At 63.2% G+C, this 8841-nt stretch overlaps 1 long non-coding RNA gene across 1 annotated transcript; it reads right to left on the bottom strand.

Annotated features, from left to right (window-relative positions):
• Positions 1–5159: 5159 nt before the first annotated feature.
• On the bottom strand, positions 5160–8028 carry LOC103345186 (uncharacterized). Its single transcript, XR_001792292.3, has 2 exons — positions 7875–8028; positions 5160–5939 (listed from the first exon to the last, which is right to left on the bottom strand). It is a non-coding gene; the product is annotated as an uncharacterized lncRNA (long non-coding RNA).
• Positions 8029–8841: the final 813 nt, after the last annotated feature.

The following is an 8841-nucleotide window of genomic DNA, read 5'->3' as shown; positions in this document are numbered from 1 at the left end:
AAACCTGGAAGGCCCTCAGCAGAGCCGAGCTCCCTGTCCCCTCAGCTGCGAGAAACGACCCACCGCTGCCGAAGCCACTGGTCTGCGGCGATCTGTGCAGCCGCGGGAGCTGATGCAGGCAAAGCTGATGCCTCAGCTCAGGTGCTAGGGCCGGGAAGGCAGACAGAAGGCGGGAGGGGCCCTCTGCTCCACGGGGAGGGTCCACCCTGGGTCCTGTTCTCCCCTGACTCCCGCTAGGGCTGGGGAGCGCCACCGGCTTCGGCCAGCACCAAGCGCCCGTGAGCACACTCAGAAGGGCATTACGGCAACTCTCCGGGCCACCATGGCACCAAGTGGCACTGAGACGTCACCACCCCAGGGGCTGCCTCTGCCTCTGGAGACAAGTTTGGGGCCACTCTTCCAGAGTTTTCTGTAAGCAAGGAATGGAGCAGTGGCCAATGGGCGTCCCTGTGCTGTGGTCACTTGGATGGGTGACCTGGGCTGGCCCCGTCAGTGTCCCCACTGGGCTTGGCTCACAATGGCATCCGGCTGTTTCCACAGTTGGCTGGCTCCCTGAGTTCGGAGTCGGACCTGCTGAGGAGGTCACCCCAATGGCCTGAGCCTGCAGGCTGCCCCCACAGGGCCTGGGGCCTGTGTCCGAGCCAGCCCTGGCTGTGGGGGGTGGACCCGGGGGTGTGGGGAGCGGCCCACGGGCAGGCAGGGATTCTGCAGCGTGTCCTCAGAGAGGGAGGCAGGGTGCAGCTGCTGGCTGCACACCGGGACTCTGGCTTACATTCCAGGGTGTCTGGAGCTGCCCCGAACCCTGGCGCCCTCCCTCCTGTCTCTGCCTCTCTGCTTCCTAACTTTGGTTTTCTTGATTGGCCCTGTACTGCCTCCCAGGCCTGCCCCAAGCCTGGCTCCTGGCCCCTGCACTGCCTCCCAGGCCTGCCCCAAGCCCAGCTCCAGTCAGGGAATCAACAGAGACCCAACTCATGGGGACCCCAGGGCTGGCTGGGGTGCGTGCAGATGGCACACTCCCCGAGGCCGTGGAGGTGTAAGCCCAGCCACACTAGCGACGCAGGTGCAGGTGGACACAGTGGGCACTGCTCAGAATCCTAGCCAGATGCTGGCACTGCCAGTGACTTGAGGGTTAGGGACGTATGGACTGCAGGTCTGTGTGCATCTGTCTGCTTTGGCACGGATGGGTCCCTAACAGGGCCAGGTGGGTGCAGCCACAGGCCACAGTGACCCACGGTTGGGCAGTGTGGTGCTGCCAACTGTCCTCCTCCAGGCCTGGTTTGTGGCTGTCTCGCTGAATCCTGGGAAGGCCTGGGGGCCCACTTTGCAGATGAAGAAACTGAGGTACTGAGGGAGCAAAGGACCTGTCGCTATGTCGGCTCCAACAGGGGAGGGGCCGGGACTGGCGCTTTCTGTTTGTTTCTCCTTGTCTGTGTCTAAGGCTTGCTCTTCCTGGGTGCTTTTAATCTAGAAAATATCAACAAGTTCTCTGGTCCTGACTGGGGTGTGCACAGGGTCAGGTGCACGGGGCTCACTGGGCTCCCTGCATCCCCTCCGGCTTCCTCCTTGGTGGTGACTGTCCCTGACAGATAGACCAGGGACAGACATGCCCCCAGCTCCCTCCTCAGGGCTGCTGGTGGTGGAAGGGGTGTGCTGGGCTGAATGGTGTCCCCCAAACCATTCCCATTCCCCAGAGCCTCAGGAGCGGGCCTCACTTGGAAGCAGGGTCTTTGCCGATGTAGTGAGTTAAGACGAGTTTGTGCTGCGTCTGGGTGGGCCCTAAGTCCAGTGGCTGCTGTCCTTGCAGGAGAGGAGAGGGTGCAGTAGCACACAGGAGAAAGTGGAAGCAATGGGGCCACGGCCACGGAGGGCCTGGGGCCACCGAAGCTGGACAAGACCAGGAAGGGTCCATGCCAGGTGGTCAGCAGGGAAGCTGCCTGCCCACACCGTTAAGGCTTTGGCTTCCAGAAAGGTGAGTGAGCGAGCGTTGTTTAATGCCTACTGTGTGTGGCCATCTGCTGGGGGAGGCTCAGGACACGCGCAGAGGTGTCCAGGACTCTGGACAGGGCAGGGTCTGTGGGCTGCAGGGGTGCCCCAGGGGGTGGGGATACTCAGCTCTGGTGACTGGTGCTGCTGAGGTCCTGCCTCCCACAGCGGCCCCCGGCCTTGCCAAGGACTTGGGTCCTCCACTCTGTCGTCTCTACCCCCAGCTGCCCCGCCCCTCTGCCCCCAGCCCAGGCCTCTGGAGACCAAGACTTCCCTGTGGCTGACCAAGGGACAGCAAGGGCCACACAGGGCAGCAGAAAACCACAGCCAAGTGCAATTTCATGGACAGGACCTCATGTCCCCAAGACCAGCCTCGTCTGACTCAGACTCTGCGGCTCTGCCCAACTTCTTCAAAGGGAATCTGACTGCTTGGGGCCTGGCTGGGGCACCGAGCCCTGTGCTACGAACAGAGGGATTTGGGATTAAATTCCCATGCCATTTCACAGGACACAGGTGCCTGTGGGAGCCCAGCTGGCCGTCAGAGGCCACAGGTGCTGGCGCCGACAGCAGAGGCTGGCTTCTGCTCACTCTGCCCTCCCCTGTGATCCCTGCCTGCCCTGTCCAGCTGTCCCCCTTGGGGGTCAGGCTCGCGACCAAGCGGTGGGCACCTCTGATTGCCCAGGGCCTGCTGGGCAGTGAGTGGTGCACGGGTGTTTTTTGGAACACTTGCTCATCCACACGAAGGCAGATTTCATCAGTAAGGCAGCACCCAGGCAAAGCAGGTGAACGGGTGACCGTGGCCATGGAGAGGGAGCGGCAGGGGCAGGTGCACACGTGTATGCCATCCCCACACAGCCGTGGGCAGATCCCACGACAATACCATTGGGCAGGCCCCCAGGGCAGAGTGAGCCTCAGAGGGCACCCAACGATGTCTCTAGCGGCAGCTTGGAGGCGGTGCTGGGTGAGCATGTGTGTGTATGAGAGAACACATGTGTGTGTGTGCCTGTGTGTGCACAGGGAAGCGTGGCAGCCGTGTCTGGCTTGCATCTCTCTGCAGCTCACTGTGTCAGGTGGCTGAAGCTTTGAGCACTGAGCTGCTGGTGCAGTCAGAGGACCAGGACCTTGGCTCTCCCAGTGTGGGGCAGGGGAAGGACCCAACATGAGCCTGGAAGGTCGGGTAAGCCGGCCTAGCCCCAGCTCTGCCACTCACGGTGTACCCCACCCGTATGAGCCTGTGCCCCTGCAGAACAGCTGTACCCATAGGGCTGGGGCTGGGGTTCCAACAGCCAGTCACCCAGAAAGTGCTGATGTGCTGGGTCGGCCGCAGCGGGCACAGAGTGGACGAGCCGGAGGAGGCAGAGCCTGGAGTAGAACTGGAAGGGGAGGAGGAGGCGATGGGGGCGGAAGGCAGGTGTCCTGGGGGAGGCCCAGGATCGAGGCCGACGGGGCTGGCAGTAGCCTGGGCGGGGCCGTGGAGTCACCTCGTGGCTGGTGCAAGGTCCCCTGGGAGCTGGGACTTCTCAGCTTCATCCCAACAGGGAGAAGTGAGGCTCAGTGACCACGGGTGGTTTTTGCCAATGCCGCAGTGCTAGGAAGTGGTGGCCCCAATGCCAGCAGAGTGATCTGGCTCCAGGGCTGGAGCGGGGAAAAGCAAGCAGCAGATGCAACCGTGGGTCTCCGGGGCCCACCCCTCGCACCCCCACGGGGCCACCTGAGGGACAGCAGCCAGCCCATGGAAGAGGAACGGCCAGAGTTCAGATGCCCGCTCAGAGGCGCTGCGTTTTGTGCAAGCTCTGCGCCGGTAGCCCACGCGCGGGCAGAGGACGCGCTTCTCTCCCTGACCGCAGCCAGCCGGCACTGAAAGCCGCTGTTTTCAGCCTTTCTCGGTCCTGCAGGGGCCTCCGGGCCTTTGTTCTGGGAACAAGAATGCCGGTGCTGGGCACAGGCCAGAGGCCAGGCCACGCCGAGGACTTCGGAGGAGGGCCGCTCCCCGCACGCCAACGCAGCTGGCTCGGCAAGGCGGCGGCAGCACCGTGTGGGGTCTCAGGGCTCAGGCTGCCACAGGGGGTGCTAACTGGAGCATCCCAAGGCCCAGGGCTGGGCAGCGCGGGCTATGCCCTCCTGTTCCAGGCTCCCACAGCAGCGCCTCCACGCTGGCCGGATCTGGGCCGGTGTCGGCCATGGGGGTGTCGTGGGGAGCATGGTATGTCAGGGGGTGGGGACAGAGGCTGGGCCGGAGGCCTGTGGGGAAGGCTCTGCACTCCCCACTGTGGGCGGCAGGAGGAAGGCTTCCTGGTTCTCAGATGTTTCTCAGTCAGGTGACCGTGGCTGGAGTGTGGCGCTGGCCTTAGGTTCCTGTCCACCTGGAGCTGCTTCCATTACACAGGCCCCGGTGAGAGCCCAGCAGGTGCATTTCAGGTGTGGCTTTCTAGGTTCCCAGGGCCAATCTTTGTTCTCCCCCTTCCCTGGGCGCTCCCTGACACTCACGTCTTTTGTCTACAGCTCAGTGTGCACCTGCCCTTCGTGGAAGGGGCCTTCTTTTGGGCAATGCCAGACCAGGCCAACGGTTCGGCTGTAACCAACTGCAGAAGGCAAGCTGGCATTCCAGGGGAAGCCGTGTTCTCCGGGCTGACCAGCCCAGGTGCCCCGACACAGGGGCCTTTGTGTTCCCAGAGAAGCGGAACAAAACCAGAAACAAAGACCCAAACGCCCCCCACCACGTGACTGGGGCTGAGGATCTGCCTGGTGGGTGGTCGGCTGGCGCTCAGGCAGGCGCCCCGGCTGGGTGAGCGAGCTCCGGTCCTGGTCTATGCTTGTCATTTTCCAGTGAGAGAGCAAGGTCCCAAGCACGCTGCTGAGTAGGCTGCTTGGCAGGTAAGAGAAACACCCACGGAGGTGCTCAAGACGGGGAAAGACACACACGAGGCACGGGACCTCCAGCTCTGAGTGGCTCCTGCACTCGCTCGGCTTCCACGCGTGCTGTGCTGGGTCTGCCGAGATGGGAACACACGCTGGCGTCCGGGGGACCCTCCTGGAGGAGTGGGACTCCCCTAGGACTGGGAAACCAGCGGGGCCTCTGCTCACCGCAGTGTTGCAAGGTTATTCCCAATAAGCGGCGGTCCGTGCACTTTGGACATCTGAGAATGAAAGAATTATTTGCCAAAAACACACAAGGGTTTGTTTCGCTCTTTATCGCTCATTTATTGACAGATCATGGGAAAAGCCCTCTCAGAAAAAAAAATACAAGATTTACTTAAGAACCGAAGGTTTTTCCCCCCACAGCCAGTAGGGTAGCTGTCTTTATGGGAGTTGTAGATTAAACACCACCAAGGCCGTTCAGCCGTTACCTATTAGTTAAATGTTGCCATTTCACACAGAAACAAAAACAGACATCTCTTTGGTTAAAAAAGTCACTTTTCCTGTGCAATTATTTTTTTAGATCTCAGATAGAAGAGGATTCTAATTTTATCTGTGTTCAATAAGCAGATGAAAGCATCGTGAGGTGGGAGCTGTTTACTTTTTTCCGATTCTCCGAGCAGCAGAAGGGAAGAGGAATCGACTGCTGTGCACTGTTTTCTCAGCAGGTCCCTTGCACCCATCTGTAAAGAAATTAATTGCTTCGACGTGTCGGCTTAACACGAAATTATCTTATTTTCACTCTGTTTTCTTCTTTGGGCTATCTGAGAGGCAAAGAGAAAGGACAGGCTGCGGGGCAAAGCCGGGTCGGTCCTCACTGTCTGTTTTCCTCTCCAGCTTTCTCGGCTTCCAGCTTTTGCTTTTTAATTATTTTCCCCCTTTTTTTGGGGGGTGGGGTGTTGAACAATGTACACTTAAAATCGCACAGGTGTGGAGTTTTCGGAGGTCAGGCTCTCAGACGCACAGTGCATTTCTAGGACAAAGTCCACCACGAGAAGCGCGGTCCGCGTGTCCTGCGCCTTCCACTCTCGGGGTCTGACCTGTTAGAAGCAAGAATAGCTGAGGAGCGCACACAGCCGCCGCGCCAGGCCTCCACGCAAGCACCTCCTGGGGGCAGACTGCCTTTCACGCCAGCGAAGTGCCCCTCGGGGCCTCGGCCTCGGCCGTCGGCGTCCTCGGGTCTGGGGCCGCTGATGACCGCTCCTTCAAGGCGAGCCCCTGTCCTCCCGCGGCGCTGTGCCGCGCATTTTTCCATGGGGGCTGTGCCGAGAGCCCCAGCCGGCTCACCTGCTCCCGCCCGGCCGCCAGTCCCACAGCCGCGGCCGCGGGAACGCAGGGCCCCGGGGAGCGCCCAGTGCTCGGGTCTCCGCCCGACTCCCGCTTGGCTTTTATTTGCCTCCCCTAACCTAACTACTTCCAGATTTGCAGTTTGCTGGGACACGCTTTCCGTCCCCGGGGACGCTCGAGCACTTACAGTCGCGTCAGCGCCCCTGGGCTTTGGGGGGCTGTCCACGAGCGCCGGCCGGCCGCGGGGTTCCTTCCCAGAGCCGTCCCTCTGGAGCGCACGGCCGCTGCCCTGGCACCAGCCTGGCCTTCCCTGCCCCGGGGGTACAGCCCCCTACCAGGCCAGGCAGGCTTGGTAGGGGTCGCCAAGGTCTCTGGGCCCAGGGCAGGAGCCGCAGGCGACACTGGCTCCCAGGCTCCAGGCGACTGGGGGGCCGGGACATAGAGCCCTGCGGGCCGGCAGGCAGGACCACCCACGTAGCGTCCGACCTGGGAACCTACACGCCTCCAGGCCTCCCAGGGTGCAGTGGTGTCAGGGGCTCAGTCTGGTCGCACAGCCCCCGGGGGCTCCGCCACCCCCTGGAGTGACTGTCCCAGGTGGGGAGCCCTCCCCCCCCAGAGCCCGAAGCCCCCAGGCCTGATGCAGCGGCTGGGCCCTGCGGGCGCCAGGCTCCAGAGGGGGAGGTTCCTGAGGGCTCAGGGCGCCTTTCCAAAGGCCAGAAAATGGAGACCGTGCGAAAATTATCCCCAAATCCGGCCGGGCCCAAAGCCCACCGGCTTACATAAAGCCTCGGGAGCCCGCCCGCCCGCCCGTCGCGGCCTCCGCGGCCGGGGTGGACAATCTGCGGGCTACCAGCCAGGCCGTCCTTGGGGCTGGCACGGCCACCCACCCCCTGACCACAGGCCTGAAGTGACCCTGGGGAGGGGGCAGGGGTCCTGGCCTCTTCCCACCGTGTGCTCCGAGAAACGTTTAACTGGCCTTTAATCACATTAGCAGCCGGCCCCAATTAGGGCCGCTGGAGGGGGGAGGCGGGAGGAAACCGCCGGCCGTGTCACTGGGGGATAAAGACCCTTTCATGCCCTCGGCCTGGCCGTGGGCTACCGGGCGGTGGCGGCGGCAGCCACCCGGGCCTCGGATGCCCAGCATCCCTCCGACGCCGCCTGATCCAGGCGCTGGCCCTCGGCACCGCACAGTGCGCCCTCGCCTCAAGGTGCCCGGCGGGCGCGTGGGCCCGGAGCCGGACGCGGGCCTGGAGGGGCGGAGGCTGGACCCGCAGGCCCGCGCCCGCGCACCGGGAGACTGTGGGCAGCCCTCGAGTTGGGCGGCCGGGGGCTCGCCGAGGGCCCCGCCAGCAGACTGGGAGCGCCGGGCCAGGACCTTGGTAAGGCGGCTGCCTGCCTGGTGGTTCGGAGGGAGGGTGGCTCTCCGCCGAGGGCGGCTGGGGCAGTCTCCCGCGAGGGACCAGGCAGCCTGGGTCGGGGGTCGGTCCCACCCTCCCCGGCCTGGGCCCACTCCTGGGCCGGGGGCAGCTGAGGGCGGCTTCCCGGCGCTTCAGGCTCCCGCGCGTGGCTCCGGGGCGAGTCGGGAACGCGGGGCGGACCCAGCGCGGCGTAGCCCCGGCCGTGCGCGCTGTCGAGGGGTGACCTGGGGCTCCCCAGCGGCTGCGGCGGCGCTGCCCCGCGGTGCTTACCTCGCTAGGCCAGCCGGGTCGGGGCCGGGCGCGCTCTGGGCCCGCCGGGGTCGAGCGAGGACAGCGGCCTCCCGGGACCCCCGCCCCAAGGCGGCAGCTGCAGCCCGGAGCGCGTGACCTGGGGCCCCGACCGCCCCGCGCTCGGCCATTTGTTCGCGCACAAAGGAGACCACGCATCTTTTTCTTTCCCCGGGCGCAGGCTTCCCACCGTCTCCCCTCCCCCCTCCCGCACCCCATGCTTTGCTGGGAACGGCTATTCTGCGCGCACCCACTTTGTCCCGCCCTTGTCTACCGTTGAATTCCATGGCTGTAGCGGAGGACGTCAGTGTCGTTCACAGAGCTTCTTAGAAAGTCAGAAAGCAATGAGAGGGGCCCTTTGAGTGGAGCCTCGGGATCTTGTAAAGGGGCAGCGGGGGGACCAAGCCCAATCCCATTAACCCGCCAGACTCCCACAGTCTTCAAAGGCGGCAGACGTAGCTGGCTCCCGGCGAGCCCGGGGGGCAGCAGCGGGGCCCCGACCCCCCCCTTCCTTTCTCATCGGAATTTCCATTGGCAAAATGGCTTTTACAGGCCCTGAGCGGCAATTCATGTCTGACAAGTGCTGTGCAAACTCCAAGAGCTTCGACTCAGAACCGCATCCTGAGTGTGTATTTCAATGTTTTTGTTTTAAATTCCAGCCGGTTTCTCGAATTGGGAGCTTGAGTTCTAAACAAACTTTTCACCCCTCTTTCTGTCTCCCGGCTTTAAGGTAGATGTGCCAACGTTTGGAAAATGGGTCACGGGGATTACGCTCTGCCGGGAAGAGGACCACATATGACCGAAGTTTCAGCTTAATTGAGTTTTAGTGCCAAGTCATATCTTGCTGAGTAACCGGACCTGGGCGCACGGGGGATGGAGGAGAGGCCGGCCAGGGGAGGGCAGCTGTCCTGAGCCGGGCCTTGTGGTCTGCACCGCAGCCTAATTCCAA

The sequence above is a fragment of the Oryctolagus cuniculus genome, chromosome 20 (genome assembly GCF_964237555.1).
Source record: "Oryctolagus cuniculus chromosome 20, mOryCun1.1, whole genome shotgun sequence".
Lineage (NCBI taxonomy): Eukaryota > Metazoa > Chordata > Mammalia > Lagomorpha > Leporidae > Oryctolagus > Oryctolagus cuniculus.
The sequence above is the reverse complement of the archived record's forward strand: the minus strand, read 5'-3'. Positions and strand labels throughout refer to the sequence as shown.